Source organism: Phyllobates terribilis, unplaced genomic scaffold, assembly GCF_046119375.1.
Source record: "Phyllobates terribilis strain yellow unplaced genomic scaffold, ASM4611937v1 Scaffold_3__8_contigs__length_932513732, whole genome shotgun sequence".
Lineage (NCBI taxonomy): Eukaryota > Metazoa > Chordata > Amphibia > Anura > Dendrobatidae > Phyllobates > Phyllobates terribilis.
In genome coordinates this window covers 746,058,563-746,084,386 of record NW_027362763.1, presented here as the reverse complement: position 1 = coordinate 746,084,386, position 25,824 = coordinate 746,058,563, and positions in this window count along the sequence as shown.

Below are 25,824 nucleotides of genomic sequence, written 5' to 3'. Positions count from 1 at the left end.
TCTGAACCCCATAGAGAACCTGTGGTCCATCATAAAATGTGAGATCTACAGGGAGGCAAAACAGTACACCTCTCGGAACAGTGTCTGGGAGGCTGTGGTGGCTGCTGCACGCAATGTTGATCAAAAACAGATCAAGCAACTGACAGAATCTATGTATGGACGGCTGTTGAGTGTCATCATAAAGAAAGGTGGCTATATTGATCAGTAATTTTTTGGGTTTTGGTTTTTGCATGTCAGAAATGTCTATTTCTAAATTTTGTGCACTGATATTGGTTTACCTGGTGAAAATAATCAAGTGAGATGAGATTATATTTGGTTTTTATTAAGTTGCCTAATAATTCGGCACAGTAATAGTTACCTGCACAAACAGATATCCTCCTAAGATAGCCAAATCTAAAAAAAAAAACACTCCAACTTCCAAAAATATTAAGCTTGGATAGTTATGAGTCTTTTGGGTTGATTGAGAACATAGTTGTTCATCAATAATAAAAATAATCCTCTAAAATACAACTTGCCTAATAATTCTGCACACAGTGTAATGCCCATGCACTAAGTGTATGGGCTGACAAACATTTACCCCTCAACGGTATACATGTACATACTTTATAAAAGATTTTTTTTACAGGCATCAAAAACACCCTTTAAAAAAATTATGTGAGTGTTGCATCACAAGCCACGGTCACCCTGGTGATATGGTGGTGGAGGATGAGGATGAGGAGAAGGAGGAGGACAAGTGCAAATAGCCAAAATCAGGAAGCGCATACCCATGTGTGGGTGTGAAAAGGTGCATGGGAATACACCTCCCAAAAAAAGACACTGGATTTTAGTTTATGTTACGCTGCTATCATTCCGTGGTGTTAAGAAGTCTGGCCCAATCCATCCCTTGTTCATTTTTATAAGAGTCAGCCTGTCAGCATTTTCTGTTGACAGGCGGATGCGCTTATCAGTTATAATTCCACCAGCGGCACTAAAAACCCGCTTTGATAAAATGCTAGCGGCAGGCCAGGACATCCAAGGCGTAGAGAGCCAGTTCATTCCACGTATCCAGTTTGGATATTCAATAATTATAAGGCACAGAGGAATCATGGAGGATGTTTGTACGGTCGGCAAGGTACTCCCTCAGCATCTTCCCAAACTTTGCACTCCTTGTAAGAGTACCCCTCGCCTCAGGGCCTGTACGATGGGAGGGGCTGGGAAAATGCTACCAGAACTTTGACAGTGTTCCCCTGCCTCTGCTGGATTGGAGTTGTGTCTCTCTCGCCTGTAGTCCTTGTTTGTCCAATGAACTATGACCTCTGCCATTTTCAGATGGGAATTGTTCCGCAACAAGGGCCTTCTGGTATTGCCCCATTTTTGTAGACCTGTCCACCTCAGGAATAAGAGATAGAAAGTTCTCCTTGTAGCGTGTGTCTAGAAGTGTCACCAACCAGTAATGACTGTGACCATGCTCTCCTCCTCCTCTCTGTCCTCAGGCCATCCACGCTGAACATACGGTACGACAGTTGTGCAGGTAGTACCGTCTATAGTGCATGAAACTAGCTCCTTTTCTTCCTCCTCCTCCTCCTCTTCCTCATTGTCACCCAATCCACGTTGGGATGAGATGAGGCTGGGCTGTGTGTAATCACCCTCTATGGTTCCTTGCTCCATCTCATCGTGCTCCGCCTGCAATGCATCTTCTTTGATTGTGAGCAGAGAGCATTTTAGAAGACAGAGAAGCGGGATGGTGATGCTAATTAAGGCGTCATCGCCAATCACCATCTTAGAGGAGTTCTCAAAGTTTTGGAGGATGGTACATATGTCTGACATCCATGTCCACTCCTGAGGTCTTATGTGTGGAGTCTGAACTGAATACCTTGAATTCATCTGGTACTCCCCGAGGAACTCCAAGAGCATCTATCTAGGAGTGAGAATGAAAAGACACTTTTAGCTCCCTCTTTCTCCTACTTGGTAACTGGTTATCTTTGAGTATTTGACCATTGCTGGGGAAGTCAAGCATGTGAAAGAGCATTAGGATCTTTAATAGAGTGCATTGTCCTCTCCAAGTTACACCTAGCCTGGACCTCATTTTAATATCACCACATAATCAATACACATCAGGAAGTTAGTAAGTCTGCTTCGTTAGCAGGGTGTCATTATACAAACTATCTGGCCGTACCTTAATGATGTAATTGCAATATTCATGTGGCAGAGTGCCTAAATGCAACCCAGTATTGTTACGTTCAAAACAGATATAACTTCCTGGATAAAGGGTGATTCCATGGCCAACCGTTTTTTTTTTTTTTTTGGAACGGTGGATATAAGGGCAGTAGAGCCTGACACTTTTTTAAATCACGAGTGTGCTTTGTGTACAATGATAAGATACATTCAAAACTTTCTCTGTCTGTTATTGGGTCTATTGGAAAGGACACAGTGCCTAAGTGAGGTCGGGCACTGGAACAGTGCCTCTTCTTACCACTGTGTGCTTAAACTCCTGGCCTCTTCATGCTAGGCTTGAGCTTCTGACAGCAACCAGTCCTGGGATGTCTCTGCACATTCTCAACATAATATAACTAAGTTGTGACATCACAACATGTGCAGTGACCTTTCAATACGCATGCACAGGGATATCCTGGGTCTGGTCAGGAAATCCTCTCCTAATGTGAAAATGCTGGGGGTTTCAGAATGTGGCGGTAGTAATAAGAGGCAATTGGGGGCATTGAGTAGCGGAGGCGAGCGGTGAGGTAAGTATTAGGGGTTTTTTTTCATAGTCTTACATTTATTATTCTCTGAGCTCTCTTTAGACCTAAGATCAGTGATGAGCGAGTATGTTCTGTTAACCTCGGCATGCTCGCCGAGTATCTTCAGCGTGCTCTGGATTTATGTTTTCGTCACTCCGTGCTCATGATTTGCGACTGTTTGACAGTTTTAATACATGTGAGGAATGCCTAAGAAACAGACAGTCCTCACATGTATTAAAACTGTGAAACAGTTGCAAATCGTGAGCACGGAGTGACGAAAACATAAATCCCGAGCACGCTGAATATACTCCGAAAACACTCGCGCATGCTCATAAATCTCAAGTAACGAGCATGCTTGTGTGGCGCCCCTGCGGGTTCAGTCGCCACAGAGGTACAACATCTCAACCAGAGGTGTGGTATCTCACTCTCAGGTAAGGAAGGAGTACTGCCGGGACCCTAACACCTGCATCCAACAGTACACTACTCCAGACCAGCAGGAGGGGCAAGATTCCTTGCAGAGCCCTGTCCCTGGCTGGAGTGGGGGGAACCAAAGTAGGGGGAACCATGTAGTGGGTGTGGGTGGAGAAAGAAGTTCAGGGGAGCATTGAAAGAAGTGATATAAAAAGAGGGTGGAACATTCTAGAGGGAGCAGAGCCAGAGATCAGTCTGAGAGGAGAAGTAGAGGGAGCAGGAGCTCTGTAGGAGCTCTGTAGGAGCTCTTCTCTGGAGGAGGGCCTAGCCAGTGAGGCCCAAAACTGGAAGGAGAGAGAGAGGAGCAAGAAAGGCTCCAGGAATGTGGAAGGGACCCCAGGGGTACGGGTAGTGCTGGAGGCCACCCGTACGCCCGCATCTGCCAGGGGGTGGAGGGTCAGGTCGCAAAGAGGCGACCAGTCCCTAAACTAGCATTCTTTAAGCCTCAACTAGGAAACCGGAGGCTGCAGTATTTCAGGTACTGTAGCCAAAAGCCACATCTAATCACCAGAAAGGTGGCCATAGAGGACCCAGGGGACAGAGAAGACATCGCTCGGCAAGGTCCATGGCCACTGGTATGAGACACTGGGTGTGAGGTGCAGGGAGACGGCCAGAAGGAACACACAGAAGGGGGTCCAGTTATGTACTCTGGAGAAACCTGGGAGTTTGCTGAACCCCTCCCTGAGTAAGCACAGGACGCGGTGGGAAGTTACTCTAGTACTGGTAACTGGAAGTCAAAGAAACCGTGAGTAAACCCTGAGGACTGCACCTTACTGTGTCCGTGATCATTATCTGCGCCATCACCTGCGCCATACTGTGCTGCATCATCCACAACATCTACAACATTTACACTGCCCTGGAGCTAAGCTCTACCTATGGAGAGCTAAACTAACTCTGCTGCATTCACACCAGCTCCAGAGGACCTGCTTCGCAGCGGCGGCTCCCTTTAGCCACATATCACTGGTGGCGTCACAAACTGTATATAAAAACTATAAATCCCCTGTAAATAATATTCCCCTTTTGATTGACCGCCCTGGGTCACGGACAGGGTCACCGCCACTGTGACATCTCCCCTAGCAACGACAGACCCGGCACCGAGTACTCCACGACCCAGGGGGCGCGTCACTTGCTCATCACTACCTAAGAGTATAATAATGGACATTCAATAGTGGAGAATAAATTTACTATGAATTGAATTTTCAGGTAAAATTTGGTAAATTCGAATTTCATCAGATCCACTCATTTCTAGTCATCAATGTTCCAGCTCTGCTACAATAATTCAGCATCTCATCAGTCTGTTACCATCTCTGCTGCATTACTGCTCCAATGTTTCTTCTCCATGTTGTTCACGAACTGCTCACCCAAACCAGGGACTTCAAGGATTCACCTTACAAGATGAGACATAAGACTGTTCTGCAAAAGAAAGCTAATAATGTGTTGCAAGATCTATGAGACGGTCCAAGCAATAATGCAATATTGAGCTCCTAGCAAGAGTCCCCCAAAGCTTCAGAAGTGCAGAATGAGTACATTCTCATTTGGAGCTGATTTTGGAGGTTGCCATTCTAGCCTAGGGAATGGCAATTATACTTGAATAAAACCTTTCAATTTCAATCTTTGCATCCTGACTCCATAAAGTTTGATTCTAAGCACCCAACAATGTTAAACTAACCTATATCACTGGTAAAGGGTTAAATTAGATTATTCCATGCTGATATTTGTATGTATAAAATAACCAGTGGGGTCATCCCAGCCAACTCAGGTCTCTATAAGCACCCTAGTATTTCAGGATGATAATAGTCACCAACTGCAATGCTATAGAGTATTTATCTCTTGTTACATGCAACATTGAGTATTTTAATTAGAGCTATAAGACACTACAGGAGATTAAGCAGTTTTGTTAATGGCACTTCAGAGCTGAATTCTCTGGGAAAATCATGGCTGTGTCTTATTTCCACACTGTGGTTTGATCAATGTTTTACTTCTTTTTTCTTAAACAAAAGCTACTCTATGTTACGAGCGACCACAGAACATGTGATGATTATAAGTAATAAAAAAGGAACTATAAACCAAAACATTTCATCGAGCTGTGGCTAGAGATAAATAATTATTTAAAGCAACGTAGTCCAGGCCACAGCATAGGACAATTTCAGATTTCCATTTCAATGAGCACACTTATATGGCCGCCAAGGAAAAAAGCAATAGTAGAACAAACGGCATTATTTACTAAATTGAAGGGAACTAATCTATATTTGCTTTTACAAACACCTAAATGCCAAACTCCATCATTCTCATTTTTTTCCATTCTCTAAAATGTGAAAATTATTTACCAGAAATTATTTCTCTTTCTTGTTCACTAGTAAATTTTTGCATAAAAAGAACATTTCCCCGGTTCGATTTATTTAAGGCTGCATCCATACATGAAGAAGATCTGCCGCAGAAATTTTAACTATGGAGTTCTCTATGGGGGTGGGTTGGGGGGGGTAAAAAACAACACATATACGGTTTAATTTTTTCTGCAACAATTGCATATTAAATGTCAAATAGATTTCAAGGCTATGTGAAATTCTGCACTAAAATGCTCAATTTCCTAAACAAATCCATGCATCAAAAATTCCTTGCATTTTTGGCATGCAGAATTACCATTGCTGATATTATGGACAAGTGACATTTCTCTCTCTATACACGCATGAAGGGAAAGACCTGTCACTCCAGGGGAGTGGGCAGGGAGAAGCCTCCGGGGACCCGCCTGTCTGACTAGTCTCTCATGCGACTATGTTCAAAACGTTTTTTAAAAGATGATTTTCTCTGAAATGCCACACGGTTTTAAAGTCAACGATACATGACTAAAGTCATACAGCCTGTGTCTGATACAAGCTGCTTGTGGTTCTGGCATCATGTATCCTCTGCCTGTTTCCTTATAATGACTGGAGGTGCAACAGCCCACAGGAAAAATAACCCTCAGCAGGAGCATACAGTGGGGGGAATAAGTATTTGATCCCTTGCTAATTTTATAAGTTAGCCCACTGACAAATCTTATTTATATGTATTAATACATGTATGGTCAATACAAAGGAGTTGCACATGACTTATTCCTTCCAAAGACCATACAAAGGACCAGGAGACATTCGTTACAGGCGCAAGAAAGGTGATTCTGGCATCTAAATAGGAAAGGGTTCTTTAAAGTCAAAGCAGTCAGACTGTGTAATGCCGACCACAAAAGGTAGTAATGGCAGACTCTATAACGATTATTAAAAAAGGTCTGGATGATTTCCTCAGTACACATAACATTGTGGATTATAGATAATTTAGTTACAAAAAATGTACAGTATAATTGAGGGAGAAAGGTTGAACTTGATGAACCTGAGTCTTTCTTCAACCTATGTAATTATATAAGTACAAATATTTACCTTTCAGATAAAAATATCTATGACTAAGGCTCTGATTTATGTACGCCATTCTTAAAGGGAACCTGGCAGCTGATACATGCTGTCAGCTCCACGGACAGCATGTATCAGGCACTAGCTGTATGATCTCTTCCAATTAAGTTTGACTCTGAAACACTATAACAATTCAGAGAAAAACAATCTTTAAAGCCACCAAGTACCGAGCAGCATAGGAGACTAGTCAGACAGGCAGGTCCCAGACCACTCCCGTGGAGTATCAGATAACTCCCTATACACAAATACAATGAAAACCTGTCAATCCAGGGCAGCGGATGGAGATAAGCCGCTTGGGACCCGCCTATCTCACTAGTCTACAGTTCGACTTGGTTCACAGCGGCTTTTCAATTATGTTTTTCTCTGAAACGCTGCTGTGATTCAGAGTCAAATATACCTTGCTAAGATCATACAGCCAGTGCCTGATACATGCTGCCGTGGATCAGGCAGCATGTATCCGCTGTCAGGTTCTCTTTAATGAAGGGAGCGCTGGAGAAAGAAGCTTCAAGAAGTATGTGTGTCTTTAATTAATTTGGTGCATATTTCAACTACACTACCACCATGAATTTATGCCACACATTATGATTAATTTGTTAGATGCATTTGGCCATATCTGGTCTCGCCTGAACTCCATCCATTTTCAACAAGAGTGTGGAACTGGTTGGGACTGACATAAAAATACTATATTTCAAGCATTTTTACGCCAAAATTCTGCCAAAAACTGCTTGACAAATGTGCCTCCTCTAAATTTACAGTTTTAGTGGATCTTGCTGTTTCATTTTACCTTAAAAATCAGATATTACATTGCATTGAATGGAAAAGAAAAAGTTGCAATTCATATAGTTTGACAAACTAATGCAGTGGCAGTACTAGATAACTGATGGAGAAGAACATACACTTCCTGAATGCTCAGGCAGCATCCCACCACCTGGGTCAGCTAAATAGTGGGAGAATGGCATTACTGGAAAGCATCACGTTGGCTTCCAATGAGCAAAACAGGTGGATCTTGTTGCCAAAGATGGGGCTGGAGTCAAGAGAGGTAAGTAACAGTTATTGCAGAATGATCAGAGACATCCCATACAGAAATTTGAATCACAATAAAATATTAGGAATTTTTTTAAGAGTATTCCTTTTTGCAATACTGTTATGTTAATATTCCAGCCATTCATTATGTCACGCAGGGTGTGGGAAAGACTTAGTGCAACACAGAGGGAAGAGGGAAAGGGAGCCCAGACACTAGGGAAAGGGGAGAGTGGAGACCTCCTAGTCTGGTCTAGTGTCACCCTGTCTCAACTACCATCCCTATTTGTGGCTCTTCACCAATCGCCGCACGCGTACCTCGCCCTGACTTTCTCTGGCGTATGGCTAAGGCTAGGGAAGGGAGGAGATGAGCACTAGTCAATCTCCACTAAACCCTATAGACAACAAGGGCAGACAAACAGGGGGGATTGCTTAGCTTTAGACAACTCCAGCCAAATGTGCACACGGCCTCAAGCTCCAGAGAGGATGAAGTACTGCTCTTGCTAAAGCCTCACAAGTAGTAATGAATATCGCCGGCACCTCCCTCTCAGACACACCAGGTATTTATACACTCAGGGAGCTAATTAGCAAGAGGGAGGAAGCCGCTGGATCCCAGAGACAGCCAGCCTCTAAGAAGATGTCTGTAATGCCAAACGTAGAGCTCTCCTGCAACCAACTGCAGGGCGACTGTCTGTCACCTCTGACACACCTGCGATACATTAGCAGTAGCAATCATGATGATGTAATTGGTTGAAAATATACATGTAAATAACAGCACTGAGCCAATGCTGCAAAGGCAAAAGATTTAAAAGATGAATATGTTTTTTTTTTTTTATAGGATATTATATTTGCAGCCAAAACTTTTTTTTTGTTAAACCTGGAAAGACCCTTTAAATATACACCTCTTGCTACAATCTCACAGAATAGTAACACATAGTCAGTGCAAAAGTAATCGAAATGAGTAAAAAGAATTAAAAATGTAACTTTCTGATATAAACGATCTAAAAAGTCTAGGCGCTATTCTTGTTTACTATTTGCCTGTAACGCTTTTCAAGAATTAATACAGAACTCATCACTTCATGAATCATTTGCATGTCGATAGGCAGCCAGTGTAGCAGCTTTCAGATTAGAGACATTCTGCTGCACACTAAAAGGCTCAAAGAACAGAAAGCGAATTTCAATCTTGGCCTTTTTTTTTCCAGTCAGTGCATTCCCAGCCCATGTCTATTGATGAGCGCTTGGAACAATACCAAAATGCAGTGTAAGATCAATCTTGCTGTTTACTTCACTGAGCTGAAGGAACAAAGAGCAGGAGAAAAGACTTAAATCCTGCCGTAGTGAAAGAGTAGCTGTGAAAGATGAAGAAAAAAAAATGTTCCTGATGGGCAGTTGCACAGCATAAGCTCATTTGGAAAATAGGCAGCTCCAGCTGAGATAAAACCAATGATGATTTGTACTGTATCTTTAGGAGATAAAAGCACTTCTATCAGAGGCCATTGGAAGTGAACTTCAAACACAGCAGTAAAATCCTGTGTTTCCTACCAGGGAGAGAACAAAAATTCCCATAATTGCTAAGGAGTGTTAAATATCTGATTGTGAGTGTCCTCGCTTTATCCTCCCATGGTGAGATAATTTATCTGGGTCTCTATGGAGCATGGTAAGTTCATCTAATAAAATGTTCTTTTAGATACTTTTGTGCCAAATGTAGCATGACTGTACTTCTCAATTGTAAATACTGATTATTGCAGTTCTGAGGCCTATTATCATTTAAATCTTTTAGGAGAAACTATCGGCAATACCCTCGTGCTCCGGTCTGACGGTGAAAGGGGCATGGAGGATTTAAGAAGCAGTGTTTAAGTGAAAACTGTTCAAGCATTTAATGCAACAAAAGTGGGACAGCAGGGGAGAGATTTCATTTATTTTACTTTTATTTTTTGAATATCATGTATTTTTTTTAATTTGGAATAATATGCAAAATCAAACTTCATAAAACCAGTAAATGTTGATGGATAAAGGTTCAGGTTATTTAAGATAATCAAAATCAAAGTCATTGTACAACCAAGTCCACATTTCCACTTTTTACAAGGATTCAATCATTATAAAATTACTTATTGTTTAAATCAAGTTTTTATGTTAAGAATACTTTTTAATAAGTTTTCATTGTTTTTTTTCCTAATTTGGGTAATGTCAATTTTACTTATACAGTAAAGATAGCAGCATACAACAAAGGTAAAAACCATAAAATCAATGTCACAAGTCATCATTCTCGATTTAAAAATATCAATATCACGTTAACATAAGTGCCCAGTTAACCCTAAAAATTACAGGGAGCAACTTAGAGATATAAGGGTGCCCTGTACATGGAAACACTACATAGAAATTATCTCATAACATTCACATCTCACAGAACTAGAGATCTGCAGAAAAATTTGTGATACCTGGATGGAAGGCAAGCTCTTACCCTTTGGTTACCCGGTGCGGCATTTGATTTGTCAGGGCGGGCGCGACATCATCTGTACGTCACGTCACAAAGATGACGTTGCACCAGCCGTGGCTAATCGAAAGCTGCGCTTGGAATGCCAGAAGGCATTTCCTGACCTCCCTTCTAACCACCAGGTATCATTGACCTGGGTGCTGGTCCAGAGTCCCACGAATCAATCCGCTCAATTCTACAAGGAACCCATAATCACTCATCTACCCCGTTTGGGGTATGGTTTGGCCATTCCCACAAAAGCAGGTCCATTTTTAATCATATTTTTTGGGGAATGTTTTGATAATGATAAAGCAACTTTTCAAACACTAGAAAGTGCATTAACTTATAATATGCTTGATAATGAAATCATTAAAGTGAACTTGTCATCAGGTAAACCGCAACTGCATACCGCATTTTAATAATATCTTTGTAAAGACACTGTAATGCGGATTACATTCATATAAGTTTAGAAGATTGAGTTTGAAGCAAATTTTCTGAAATTTGCGGTTTCATGCGAAAATAAAACTTACTTAGCATCATTTTCCATACTGCTGAAGCATCAGAGAGTGTGCTAATGTCTTTTTTGCGTGGCCATGTGGGATTACCCAGAATGCCCTGCAGTTATTACATATAGTGGATTATCATACCTTGTACAGAAGTGGTCAGTACCTGGGCTATCACAGATTTGTGGTTACCAATGGAGCACAGTCTGTACAGCAGAGTGGTTGTCCATCGTAGATCAGAGTCACAGGGTAAGTCTCTCTCCTGTAGAGTATAAGCACTTATGGCCAACAGGGTCCTCTCTCTCTCCAATTTGTTGACTGCAAATCAAATTTTTGGGGGGAAATTTGGCTACGCAGGCAAATTGAAATTACAAAAGATCTGATCATCTCTAAAATTTATTGTTAAATTGCTATGCAAATCAGACACAAGTGCAGTTTCAGGCACTGCACTTACAGGTCTGCTGCCTCTTTCCTATTCCCTGCCCTTGGGAATGACAGCACTAGATGCCAGATTGGAAAGACAGGTCAATGAAAGAAAAGTAACCCATCAATCGCTGACAGGAGACAAGTGGTGGGTGGAGAATAATAGAAGAGACACAGTAGTGAGATAGGTGAGCGGTGAGGTGAGAATACTATTTTTTAACCCCTAAGTTTAATTTGCTATTATGAGCATGCTATGGCACATTCATCTCAAATCAAATAAATTCTGGCCAAATTTTAGTCAAATGCTGAATTATAATTTATTTTTTGTCAGTATTGTATTGATCATATTGATCATCACTAATAAATTTAAAGAGGTTGTTCACTTTTAGATAATGTTTGGCTCTGGCTGCAATTTGTTAAAAAATAACAAACTGCTCTGCACTCACCTGTTCCGAGTTCCCTCCACTGCCCAGTAGCCACCACAGTGCCCAATACCCAACACAAGACTCACACATACTGTTCTGTTAATATGACTTTTTAGCAGTCTGATTAACATTACAGGCAGAATTATAATTAGAGATAACACCTCTATATAGAGGAGATAACATATGACCCAACATTCTCAATAGGTGATGTTACACCTACCCTTCCTTCACCATGACCTTCAATAAGATCAGAGCACACTTCAAAAAGTGCAATCAATAAGTGATAGTCAGTCTAATGCTGCCTATGTCAATGTAGCTGCTGAAAAGAGTAGAAAATATAATTCTAGTAATTGGTCTAGTAATCAGTGTAAAAACTGCAAAATCTCCGAATTGTTAAAGATTAGTGATGAGCGAGCACTAAAATGCTCGGGTGGTCGAAGCTCGGGCCGAGCTCACCGTGATACTCAGGTGCTCGACCCGAGCAACGAGCCCAATGTTAGTCTATGGGAGAACCGAGCATTTTTGCGGCGGCACCCCTCGGCAGTCTGTAGAAAGCATAAAAAGTGCCTAAAACGATAGTGACAGTGCTCAAATGACATTGGGAGAGCATGGGGATCGCCCCAGGAAGCTTTTCTGAGCCCCAGGTCACTGCTGTCAACAACGTGGTCAGAGCTATTAAGCCACTTTTAAGGGCTCACAATAAAACGTTCAAAAACGAAACGGAAACTGTTTTCCTGTGAAATATGTTAAGGAACTTCCTTTCCAGGGTTAAGAATTGGGTATAAGGTAAAATAAATAACCAAAAACAAAAATACTCCTCCACACCTTGGGCTATGTTCACAAGTAGCATTTTTTATGCATTTTTGCACTTTGGTATTGCTTTCAACCGTGACAAATGCATTCATCGGGAAATGTCATTTTAACATTTTACAACCTTATCTGGCCATGTGGTGTGTAACACATGCATACAGTGCTGAAAAGACATGGGAACAACATGGGGAAGAACCCTGGAAGCATCTCTGACACCCAGGTCACTGCCTAAAAGTGTGCCCATCAGAAGTGATCCTTGCCGCATCAGAAGATGCAGACTTGCAACTATCCCTGTGCAAGTCCTTGTCCCAGGGAAGTGTTCAATTGTACCTCCCCCATTCCTTGCAATGCCAGCACAAATATGCAGCCAGCCAACCACCCACCTGCAGGCTGCACTTGAAATGGGGCCTTTCAATTTGGAGGAGGCCGAAGCTGGCCACTACCTCATGGCTGCGTCGGCAGCGAGGTCTCCATACTCAGTCCCCAGCCACCACTATTTGTCCCGGGAACCTATCCCACACTTTTCTTAGCCTGGCCTGCTTTACGGCAGCATTGGACGAGCCCACCAGACAACCAGAGACTCCTCCGGTGGGCCCTGGCTTCTCCATCAGGGGAGTTGAGAGTGCCAAGGTGAGGAGCATGATGATGATGATAGAAGTTAGCATCTGCTTTGCTTTCTTGGAATGCAAGCGTAAGTGTGCAGCCTGCCACCCACCCACCTCCAGGCTGCAATACCATACTGTTAGCTTGCTTGCACTTGAAATGAGGCCTGTTAGGCTTGTGGGGTCAGACGCCGGCCACCATGTCATGGCTGAGTCGGCGGCCTGGTATCCATACTCAGTCCCCAGCTGCCCGGCGGCCGGGTGTCCACACTCGGTCCCCAGCCGCCAGGGGGTGGCCGGGTGTCCATACTCGGTCCCCAGCCACCCCTATTTGTCCCGGTGCACCTTATACACAAGCGCGCATACCAAAACATTACCTGTGCCCTCCCCATTGCATTTAGTGGGAAGGACAGCCTATTCCGCTGTAGTGTGTGCACGCCAACCCCTTGTTCATGGCACATGCAAAGATGCCTCCCACCTGCACCTGTCATTGCAGACTTGCAACTATCCCTGTTCAAGTCCTTGTCCCAGGGCAGTGTTCATTTGTACCTCCCCCATTCCTTGCAATGCACGCGCAAGTATGCAGCCTGCCACCCACCCACCTCCAGGCTCCAATACCATATTGCTTGCTTGCTTGCACTTGAAATTGGGCCTTTTAGGCATGTGGAGGCAGAATCTGGCCACCACGTCATGGCTACGTCGGCGGCCTGGTATCCATACTCAGTCCCCAGCCGCCAGGCAGCCGGGTGTCCACGATTGGTCCCCAGCTGCCAGGGGGCGGCCGGGTGTCCATACTCGGTCCCCAGCCGCCCCGCGGCCAGGTGTCCACACACGGTCCCCAGCCGCCTGGGGGAGGCCGGGTGTCCAGAAACGGCCCCCAGCCGCCCCTATTTGTCCCGGTGCGCCTTATACACAAGTGCGCATACCAAAACATTACCTGTGCCCTCCCCAGTGCATTAAGTGGGAAGGACAGCCTAACCACAAACATGTGGACAATTGAAGGTGGCAAGGGATGGTCCATCTCACTGACGCCTTCACACTGTGTTAATATTGTGGAAGCCGGGACACAGTTGGACACTGGGATGCAACACGTCCATCAGACTTAGAGGATTGCGGGTCCTGGGTCAATCAGGCTTCAACACAAAGTTCAGAAGGTAGACAGCAGCAGTGGTCGGCCTCCTACACAACAAGTAAATTATTCATGATCATGAGGCCATCCATCTCCTTAGCTTTCTGTTCCTTGGAATGCAAGCGCATGTATGTAGTAGCGGCTAGGCCAGAGGTGGTCAGCGTTTTGGCGCATATCCTACCTCCTCCGAGGATTGCTGGATGTTTTCCTGCTACTATCCAAGTTCTATGACTCCCGTTAAAACAAAGCTTCAGGTGATAAATGATGGATGAGGTAGTGGCAAAGGAGAAAGAGCAGGAGGAACAGGGACCTTTCACATCAATATCAGGCCAGTCAACCACACATGTCTTGTAGGATATGTTTCTGTACCTAAAGGAGCTGTTCGGCTACATAGTTATAGGGCATACAGTGAGTGCAATGCCTACCAAAAATTTCGAGGCACTCCAATGCCCCTTGAAAGTGACATGGAGGTCAGAGGGCCTTAACTAAACCGTTTTCTCCATTTATAGCAACTGGGTCTCCTGTACACTGTTGGCCTAAGCAGTGAATGGAAGGCTTTCCAAAAATTATGAGGAACTGCAATGCCCCTTGAAACAGACGTGGATTACAGCGTACTAAAAACCTTCTACCCATTATTGGGGAGTGGGTCTCCCTTAGTGTTCGCCTATGCATTGAAAAGCAAAAGCTGACTAAAATTAGGAGGAAATGCAATGACCGTTGGAAGAGTCATGGAGGTTAGAGGTTTATTAAAAACAACATTTCAATGCCCCTTGGAAGAGCTGTGGAGTTCAAATGTTTAACAAGACGGTTTTAATGCCCCTTGGAAGAGACACGGAGGTCACAGTAGCTTAAGACGGTTCTAATGCCCCGTGGAAGAGACATGGAGTTCAGAGTGGTTTAACAAGACGGTTTTAATGCCCCTTGGAAGAGACGTAGAGGTCACAGTGGAATAAAAAGACAATATCAATGCCCCTTGGAAGAGACGTGGAGGTCACAGTAGATTAACAAGATGATTTTAATGCCCCTTACAAGAGCCATGCAGTACACCATATTAAAACATTATTCCCATTATTGGGGAGTGGGTCTTCCATAGTCTTTGCCTATGCCTTCCAAGCAAAAGCTGCTAAAAATTAGGACGGAGGAACTTGCAATGCCCCTTACAAGAGCCATGCAGTACAGCATATTAAAAACATTATTCCCATTATTGGGGAGTGGGTATCCCATAGTCTTTGCCTATGCCTTCCAAGCAAAAGCTGCCCAAAATTAGGATGGAGGATCTTGCAATGCCCCTTACAAGAGCCATTCAGTACAGCATATTAGAAACATTATTCCCATTATTGGGGAGTGGGTCTCCCATAGTCTTTGCCTATGCCTTCCAAGCAAAAGCTGCTAAAAATTAGGACGGAGGAACTTGCAATGCCCCTTACAAGAGCCATGCAGTACAGCATATTAAAAACATTATTCCCATTATTGGGGAGTGGGTATCCCATAGTCTTTGCCTATGCCTTCCAAGCAAAAGCTGCCAAAAATTAGGACGGAGGAACTTGCAATGCCCCTTACAAGAGCCATGCAGGACAGCATATTAAAAACATTATTCCCATTATTGGGGCGTGGGTCTCCCATAGTCTTTGCCTATGCCTTCCAAGCAAAAGCTGCCAAAAATTAGGATAGAGGAACTTGGAATGCCCCTTACAAGAGCCGTGCAGTACAGCATATTTAAAACATTATTCCCATTATTGGGGAGTGGGTCTCCCATAGTCTTTGCCTATGCCTTCCAAGCAAAAGCTGACAAAAATTAGGACGGAGGAACTTGCAATGCTGGCAACACGGACCACGGTCACCCTGGTGGTATAGTGGTGGTGGAGGCTGAGGATAAGGAGAAGAGCAAAAAACAGCTGAAATGAGGAAGCGTATACCCATGTGTGGGTGTGAAGCGGTGCATGGGAATATACCTCCCGAAACAACACAGTGGATTTGACTTTGTTACTCTGCTGTCATTTGGTGGTGATGAGAAGTCTGGCCCAATCTAGCCCTTGTTCATTTTGATAAGAGTCAGCTTGTCAGCATTGTCAGTTGATAGGCGAGTGCACTTATCAGTTATAATTCCCCCAGCGGCACTAAAAACATGCTCCGCTAACACGCTAGCAGCAGGGCAGGCCAGGACCTTCAAGGCGTACAGAGTAAGTTCATTCCAAGTGTCCAGCTTGGATACCCAATAATTAAAAGGCACAGAGGAATCACGGAGGATGCTGGTACGGTTGGCAAAGTACTCCCTCACCATCTTTTGAAACTTTCCACTCCTTGTGAGAGTACTCCGCGCCTCAGGGCCTGTAAGCTGTGCGGGTCTCAGAAAACTGTCCCAGAACGTTGACAGTGTTCACCTGACTCTGCTGGATTGGAGTTGTGTCTCTCTCGACTCTATGCCTTGGTTGGGCAACGAACTGTGACCTCTGCTGCTAGCGTGTTCAGATGGGAAATTTTTTAACAGTTCTGCACAAGGGCCTTCTGGTACTGCCCCATTTTTGTAGACCTCTCCATATCAGGAATAAGAGAGTGAAAGTTCTCCTTGTAGCGGGGGTCTAAAAGTGTCACCAACTAGTAATGACTGTCACCCAATATTTTGACAATGAGAGGGTCACGGTTAAGGCACTCTCCCTCATTGTCCCCCAATGCACGTTGGAATGAGATGAGGCTGGGCTGTGAGTAATCGCCCGGTATGGCTTCTTGATCATTCTCATCATACTCTGGCTGCAATGCCTCCTCTTTAATTCTCTGCAGAGAGCGTTGCAAAAGACAGACAAGTGGGATGCTGATGCTAATGATGGCGTCATCGCCACTCACCATCTTGGTGGACTCCTCAAAGTTTGTCAGGATGGTTCATATGTCAGACATCCAGGTCCACTCCTGAGGTCTTATGTGTGGAGTCTGTCCTGAATATCGAAGGCCTTGTTGCAGCTGGTACTCCACAACTGCTCTCTTCTGCTCACAAATCCTTTGCAACATGTGGAGGGTAGAGTTCCAACGTGTGGGGACATCACACACCAGTCGGTGTGCCGGAAGCTGCAAACGCTGCTGCAACACAGCAAGGGCGGCGGAAGCTGTAGCCGACTTCCGAAAATTAGCTGACAGGCGGCGTACTTTGACGAGCAGATCTGGCAACTCGGGGCACGATTTAAGAAACTGCTGAACCACGAGGTTAAGCACATGAGCCAGGCATGGTACGTGTGTGATCTCGCCTCAGAGCCGCCACCAGGTTACGGCCATTGTCACACACGACCATGCCTGGATGTAGGTTCAGCGGTCTCAGCCACAGATCTGCCTGCTCTTTCACAGCTGTCCACAACTCACGAGCAGTATGAGGTTTATCACCTAAGCTCATGAGTTTCTGCACAGCCTGCTGCCACTTGGCTGAAGCAGGACTGCAGTGTTTCCAGCTTGTAACTGATGTGGTGATATCTGAGATGGAGGCTGAACATGAGGAGGAGGAGGAGGATGATGCGCAGGAGCTGTACACTGTGGGGGCAACTCTGACTGACATAGGGCCCGCAATCCTCAGTGTGGGGAGGATGTGTTCCGTCCCAAGGTCCGACTATGTACCGGCTTCCACTATGTTTACCCAGTGTGCCATCAGGGAGATGTACCGTCCCTGGCCACAAGCACTTGTCCACGTGTCCGTTGTCAGGTGGACTCTCCCAGTAACTGTGTTGTTGAGGGCACGGCAGATGTTTTGGGACACGTGCTTGTGTAGTGCGGGGATGGCACACCGGGTAAAATAGTGTCGGCTGGGGACCGAGTACCGAGGGACAGCCACCGCCATAAGGTTGCAGAAGGATTCCGTCTCCACCAGCCTAAAAGGCAGCATTTCCAACGCAAGCAGTCGTGAAATGTGCGAATTTAGGACTGTGGCTTGTGGGGCGTTGGATGCGAATTTGCATTTTCGTTCAAAGGTCTAGGATATGGACAACTGAACGCTGCGGTGGGACGTGGACGTTGATGCTGTTTCTTGAGAAACTGCCATAACAAGTGAAGACTGAGAGGAGGGGGCATCTTTGCATGCAGTATGGACAGGGGATTGCCTTGCGTGCACAACAGGGGGTTCTCTTACACGCACAACAGCGAAAGAAGCTGTGGTGACACCCGCTGACACTGGTCGTGGACCCTGTGGTTTGCCCCACAAAGTCAGGTGCTTTGCTGACATGTGCCTGATTATGCTGGTGGTGGTCAGGCTGGTAGTTTTTGTCACCCCTGCTGATGCTGGCCTGGCAGGTGGTACAAATGGACTTTTTGGGGTTATCAGCAGAGTATTTTAAAAAATTCCAGACTCTGGAAGACCTACAGGTTGTACTGGCAATGTCCCTCATGTTGGTGTTATGGGGAACGGTTGCCCGCCTTCTGTCTGCGGCTACCACACTGCTTCTTCCTGCCTGTTGGGGTACTCTGCCTCCCTCCCCCTGTGTGCTGCTGGCCTCGCTCTGCGTGTCCTCCTGCCACGTTGGGTCAGTTACTAGATCATCCACCACCTCCTCCTCTTCCATTTCCGCACCACCGTCCTCCTCCTCACTTCGTGGCAATTGTGTCTCGTCATCGTCCACCTCTTGTGACAAATTGCCAGCGTCGCCTGTGACCGTGGCTGTTCAAATATTTGGCCATCGCTACATGGGATCTCCTCTTCCACCACTTCAAGCGGAGCAGGCGAGGGGCCTAAATATGGAAATGGACCAGTGAACAGCTCTTCAGAGTGTCCAACTGTAGCATCAGTTGCTGTCTGACTGTTATGATCTGCAACATAAACTAAGGAAAGATAGGGGAAAGCTGTCCCTACAGTAAGACTAAGCGGAATCCCTATGATGTAGCGGGCTGCCTGTTCCTTGTGAACAGACCCGTCTTGGTCCTCGGCTCGTCTGAACGAAGACCTATAGAATTAAGGGAGGGGTCCCTAAATTAACTAAGGACTGGGACAAAAATGGGACACCTCCTAAACAGAAGTTGTTGCAGAGCACAAAAGACAAACTGACAAAAAGTACTAGAGGTCCCAGAGGATGAAGCGAACTAGACAGAGATAGGCACCAAAGCACCTGGCTAGAGAGACAGTCAAACAACACTGAAGTCCAGCAAAGCCAGAAGGGCGGAGCTGGAATATATAGGCAGATGGTCACGTGACCGCAAAACACAAGATAGAAAAAAATAACAGGAGGGTTCTAACACAGACGACACTCAGCATGGTGGGAGGAAGGAGCATCATGGTGAGAAGGAGTATGCGGTCGAGACTCACGGCTACTAAGACTTGACCGTGTGGAAGACAGACCGGAGGTGGTGGTGCCCAGGTGACTGGAAGTATTATCTGCTATCCAATTAATAACCTGTTCACACTGATCAGTTCGCAATAGTGGTGCTGTTGTGTGCTTCCCCTGTAATTTGGTCATGAACTGGGAGCAAGAAGATGTGGCTGTTGGTTGTGGCACATTTTCACCTTGGCCACAGCTCTGTCCTCTGCACGCACCATCACCAGAACGTCCAGTTCCACGTCCCTTGCCACGCGCCTTGCCCACTGTAAATGAAGTAAAATAGCTTACACTCGCACTATCAATGGCAAAAGGGTAATAAAAAGGAGATTAGGACTAGTGTTGAGCCACCCCCGTAGTGTTCGGGTTCGGTTCGGTTCGTCGAACACCGGGATGTTCGAGGAACTGTTCGTCGAACTGTTCGTCGAACACCTTAGAACACCGTCGAACACCGTTAAAACCAATGGCAGGCAAACAAAAACACATAGAAACACATAGAAAACACCTGCAAAGGTGTCCAAAAGCTGACAAACTGCTCAGAAGACACTCTCTTTAAAAAAGCCGGCCGGCAAATTCAGCAGCGGCATACACCGGTACCCGACAATTTAGACAAGAAGGAATAGAGCATCACACATAGATTAGATAGATAGAAACATGTCAGTCACACATATAAGAAGCACAGTGACAGTGTTGGTTACTGCACTTGTCATTTAGTGTAAAGGATTTATTAAAAAAAATATTAGTGTTTTCTTGCACCGTCTCTTTAAAAAAGCCGGCCGGCAATTCAGCATCTGTACCCGACAATTTAGAACAGAAAGAATAGAGCTTCACACATAGATTAGATAGATAGAAACATGTCAGTCACATATATAATAAGTACAGTGATAGTGTTGCTTACTATACTTGTCATTTAGTGTAAAGGATTTATTTAAAAAAATAATAGTGTTTTCATGCACTGTCTCTTTAAAAAAGCCGGCCGGCAATTCAGCAGCGGTACCCGACAATTTAGAACAGAAAGATAGAGCATCACACATAGATTAGATAGATAGAAACATGTCAGTCACATATATATGAAGTACAGTGATAGTGTTGGTTGCTGTACTTGTCATTTAGTATTAAAATAAAGGATTTATTATTAAAAAAATTGGCGTGGGGTTCCCCTTAATTTTAGGCTCTAGCGGAGGGTAAGCAGACGGCTGGGGCAGATGTTTGAAGCCTGGGAAGGGGGTAATACCCACGGAGCTTCCCAGGCTACTAATATCAGCCCCCAGCTGAATACATAGCCTTTACTAGCTATTAAAATGGGGGACCCCCCAAAAAAAATGACGTGGGGTCCCCCCTAATTTAATAGCTAGCAAAGGCTAGGCAGACAGCTGGGGGCTGATATTAATAGCCCAGGAAGGGAGCCATGAATATTGGCCCCCTCCCAGGCTAGAAACACCAGCCGTCAGCCGCCCCAGAAATGGCGCATTCATAGGATGCGCCAATTCTGGCACTTAGCCTCGCTCTTCCACGCTGCCCTGGTGCGGTGGCAGGGGGTAATAGGGTTGGGGTTGATGTCAGCTTATAATGCCAGCTGACATCAAGCCCAGGTTAGTAATGGAGAGGCGTCTATAAGACACCCCCATTACTAACCCCATAGTCAAAGTTTAAAAAAACACAAACACCCAGAATAAAGTCCTTTAATTGAAATAAAGACACAATCCTTTATTGTTCTAAATTAAACCATACTTACCGTCACGCCCATTCCAGCTGAAGCCAACGATCTCCTGCAATAAAAGAAAAATAATAAAGCAACCTCATCCTTACCTTTCCATGGTTCCCACGACAGCTTCAGCTCTGCTACATCGAGATGACAGGCTGGACCGCAGCAGAACGCTGCCATCCAGCCTGTCATCCCGCAGACACTGAGAAGCGCAGGCTTGCTTGCGCTGCTCAGCGTCACTCTGTGACGACATCCAGATGAGCCGAGTTCATGTCCAATGAACTCGGCTCACCTCATGCACGTCACTGACAGCGTGGGAAAATTCTCACGCTGAAGCGCTGATTGCAGGAGAATTTTCCCACGCTGTCAGTGACGTGCATGAGGTGAGCCGAGTTCATTGGACATGACCTCGGCTCATCTGGATGCCGTCACAGCGAGACAGTGAGGAGCGCAAGCATGCCTGCGCTTCTCAGTGTCTGCGGGATGACAGGCTGGATGGCAGCGTTCTGCTGCGGTCCAGCCAGTCATCTCGATGTAGCAGAGCTGAAGCTGTCGTGGGAACCATGGAAAGGTAAGGATGAGGTTGGTTTATTATTTTTCTTTTATTGCAGGAGATCGTTGGCTTCAGCTGGAATGGGTGTGATGGTAAGTATGGTTTAATTTAGAACAATAAAGAATTGTGTCTTTATTTCAATTAAAGGACTTTATTCTGGGTGTTGTGTTTTTTTTAAATACTTTACTAGAAATTCATGGCGGTCCTGTCTAATACTGGCGTGACCCCATGAATTTTGGGCTTGGGGCCAGCTGATAATGCCAAGCTGGCCCTAACCCCTTTATTACCCAGTGAGCCACCGCATCAGGGCCCTGGATGAGTTGGGTACAGCGCCAGAAGATGGCGCTTCTATGAACACGCCATTTTCCGGGGTGGCTGCGGACTGCAATTTGTAGCGGGGGGGACCCAGAAAGCTTGGGCCTCCCTGCGCTGCAGATTCCAGCCCCCAGCTGCCTAGTTGTACCTGGCTGGACACAAAAATAGGGCGAAGCCCCACGTACTTTTTTTTTAATTATTTCATGAAATTCATGAAATAATTAAGAAAAAAAAAAGGCCTTCCCTATATTGTTGTGTCCGGCCAGGTACAAATAGGCAGCTGGTGGTTGGGGGCAGCCCGTTCCTGCCTGCTGTACCTGGCTGGACACAAATATAGTGCGAAGCCCCACTTCAATTTTTTTTAATTATTTCATGAAATTCATGAAATAATTAAGAAAAAAAGGGCTTCCCTATATTGTTGTGTCCGGCCAGGTACAAATAGGCAGCTGGTGGATGGGGGCAGCCCGTTCCTGCCTGCTGTACCTGGGTGGACACAAATATAGTGCGAAGCCCCACTTCAATTTTTTTAAATTATTTCAGGAAATTCATGAAATAATTGAAAAAAAATTGACATGGGGCTTCGCACTATATTTGTGTCCAGTCAGGTGCAGCAGGCAGGAACGGGCTGCCCCCATCCACCAGCTGCCTATTTGTACCTGGCCGGACACAACAATATAGGGAAGCCCTTTTTTTCTTAATTATTTCATGAAATAATTTAAAGAAAATTGACCCTGTTTTTGTGTCCAGCCAGGTACAACTAGGCAGCTGGGGGCTGGAATCCGCAGCGCAGGGAGGCCCAAGCTTTCTGGGCCCCCCCCGCTGCAAATTGCAGTCCGCAGCCACCCCGGAAAATGGCGCGTTCATAGAAGCGCCATCTTCTGGCGCTGTACCCAACTCATCCAGGGCCCTGATGCGGTGGCTCACTGGGTAATAAAGGGGTTAGGGCCAGCTTGGCATTATCAGCTGGCCCTAAGCCCGAAATTCATGGGGTCACGCCAATATTAGACATGACCACCATGAATTTCTAGTAAAGTATTTAAAAAAAACACAACACCCAGAAAAAAGTCCTTTAATTGAAATAAACACACAATTCTTTATTGTTCTAAATTAAACCATACTTACCATCACGCCCATTCCAGCTGAAGCCAACGATCTCCTGAAATAAAAGAAAAATAATAAAGCAACATCATCCTTACCTTTCCATGGTTCCCACGACAGCTTCAGCTCTGCTACATCGAGATGACTGGCTGGACCGCAGCAGAACGCTGCCATCCAGCCTGTCATCCCGCAGACACTGAGAAGCGCAGGCTTGCTTGCGCTCCACAGTGTCTCTCTGTGAGGGCATCCAGATGAGCCGAGTTAATGTCCAATGAACTCGGCTCACCTCATGCACGTCACTGACAGCGTGGGAAAATTCTCCTGCACGCAGCGCTTCAGCGTGGGAGAATTCTCACACTGAAGCGCTGAGTGCAGGAGAATTCTCCCACGCTGTCAGTGACGTGCAGGAGGTGAGCTGAGTTCATTGGACATGAGCTCACCTTATGCACGTCACTGACAGCGTGGGAAAATTCTCCTGCACTCAGCGCTTCAGCGTGGGAGAATTCTCACGCTGAAGCGCTGAGTGCAGGAGAATTCTCCCACGCTGTCAGTGATGTGCAGGAGGTGAGCTGAGTTCATTGGACATGAGCTCACCTTATGCACGTCACTGACAGCGTGGGAGAATTCTCCTGCACTCACCGCTTCAGCGTGAGAATTTTCCCACGCTGTCAGTGACGTGCATGAGGTGAGCCGAGTTCATTGGACATGAACTCGGCTCATCTGGATGTCGTCACAGAGAGACGCTGAGCAGCGCAAGCAAGCCTGCGCTTCTCAGTGTCTGCGGGATGAGAGGCTGGATGGCAGCGTTCTGCTGCGGTCCAGCCTGTCATCTCGATGTAGCAGAGCTGAAGCTGTCGTGGGAACCATGGAAAGGTAAGGATGAGGTTGCTTTATTATTTTTCTTTTATTGCAGGAGATCGTTGGCTTCAGCTGGAATGGGCGTGACGGTAAGTATGGTTTAATTTAGAACAATAAAGGATTGTGTCTTTATTTCAATTAAAGGACTTTATTCTGGGTGTTTGTGTTTTTTTTAACTTTGACTATGGGGTTAGTAATGGGGGTGTCTTATAGACGCCTCTCCATTACTAACCTGGGCTTGATGTCAGCTGGCATTATAAGCTGACATCAACCCCAACCCTATTACCCCCTGCCACCGCACCAGGGCAGCGTGGAAGAGCGAGGCTAAGTGCCAGAATTGGCGCATCCTATGAATGCGCCATTTCTGGGGCGGCTGACGGCTGGTGTTTCTAGCCTGGGAGGGGGCCAATATTCATGGCTCCCTTCCTGGGCTATTAATATCAGCCCCCAGCTGTCTGCCTAGCCTTTGCTAGCTATTAAATTAGGGGGGACCCCACGTCATTTTTTTGGGGGGGTCCCCCATTTTAATAGCTAGTAAAGGCTATGTATTCAGCTGGGGGCTGATATTAGTAGCCTGGGAAGCTCCGTGGGTATTACCCCCTTCCCAGGTCTCAAACATCTGCCCCAGCCGTCTGCTTAACCTCCGCTAGAGCATAAAATTAAGGGGAACCCCACGCCAATTTTTTTAATAATAAATCCTTTATTTTAATACTAAATGACAAGTACAGTAACCAACACTATCACTGTACTTCATATATATGTGACTGACATGTTTCTATCTATCTAATCTATGTGTGAAGCTCTATTCTGTCTGTTATAAATTGTCGGGTACCGCTGCTGAATTGCCGGCCGGCTTTTTTAAAGAGACAGTGCATGAAAACACTATTATTTTTTTGTATAAATCCTTTACGCTAAATGACAAGTACAGTAAGCAGCACTTTCACTGTACTTCGTATATATGTGGCTGACATGTTTATATCTATCTAATCTATGTGTGAAGCTCTATTCTTTCGGTTCTAAATTTTCGGGTACCGGTGTACGCCGCTGCTGAATTGCCGGCTTTTCATGTTTCATTGTTGGCACTGTTCCCATCGATTTGGGCAATCACTGTAATGCCACAACCACCATGGCTGTGGCATTACAGTGAGTGGCAGACAATCCCTGCATGATTGGTGCTCTAAATAGCGCCAGACATGCAGGACACGCTTTTGGTGCACGAACAGTTATCGAACATAACCTCGAACAGCCGAATTTTTTGCAAATCGTTCAGGTTCGTCGAACAACTCGAACACCGCCCAAAACAGCTCGAATTTGAGATTGGCGAACAGTTCTAGTCGAACACCGCTCATCTCTAATTAGGACCATGGAAGAGGAAAATCACAGTTCTATTTCTCTGGCCTACACCAAAATCTTTAAACAGATATATTTGTGTCTGAACAGTCAGCGAGACACTCAAAATGTTTTTTTATGTAAAAAAGGCAAAAAGGTGGATTACATCCAGATTTGAACCGTCGAAGAGGAATACCACAGTTCTATTTCTCAGGCCTACACCAGAATCTTTTAAACAGATATATTTGTGTCTGAACAGTCAGCGAGACACTCAAACTGTTTTTCTTTATGGAAGTCTGAATGAGGGGAAAAAAAAAAAAAGAGGATTTTGATGAAAAAAAAAGGATTTTTCCTGGCCCCTGAGACCTGTGACTAAGTCTAGCAATTTGAGCAGCAGCAGCACACAGGACTGTAATGCAGTGTTTGTTGGTATAACCACTGCATCTCCTATACAGATTGCCTGCCTGCCTGATATCTGGGATGGATATTAGTCCTCAGAAGGACTGTTTGTTTGATTTTGCAGGCTTTAGAGACACTACACTACCTATTTCGCAGTATAAATCTCTCCCTAGCTCAGCAGCACTCTCCCTACACTGTCCTATCCGGAGCGACTGTGTCCAAGATGGCGGCGCCCGGTTTTAAATACTCGAGGTGACGCTGTGCGGCCAGCCAAT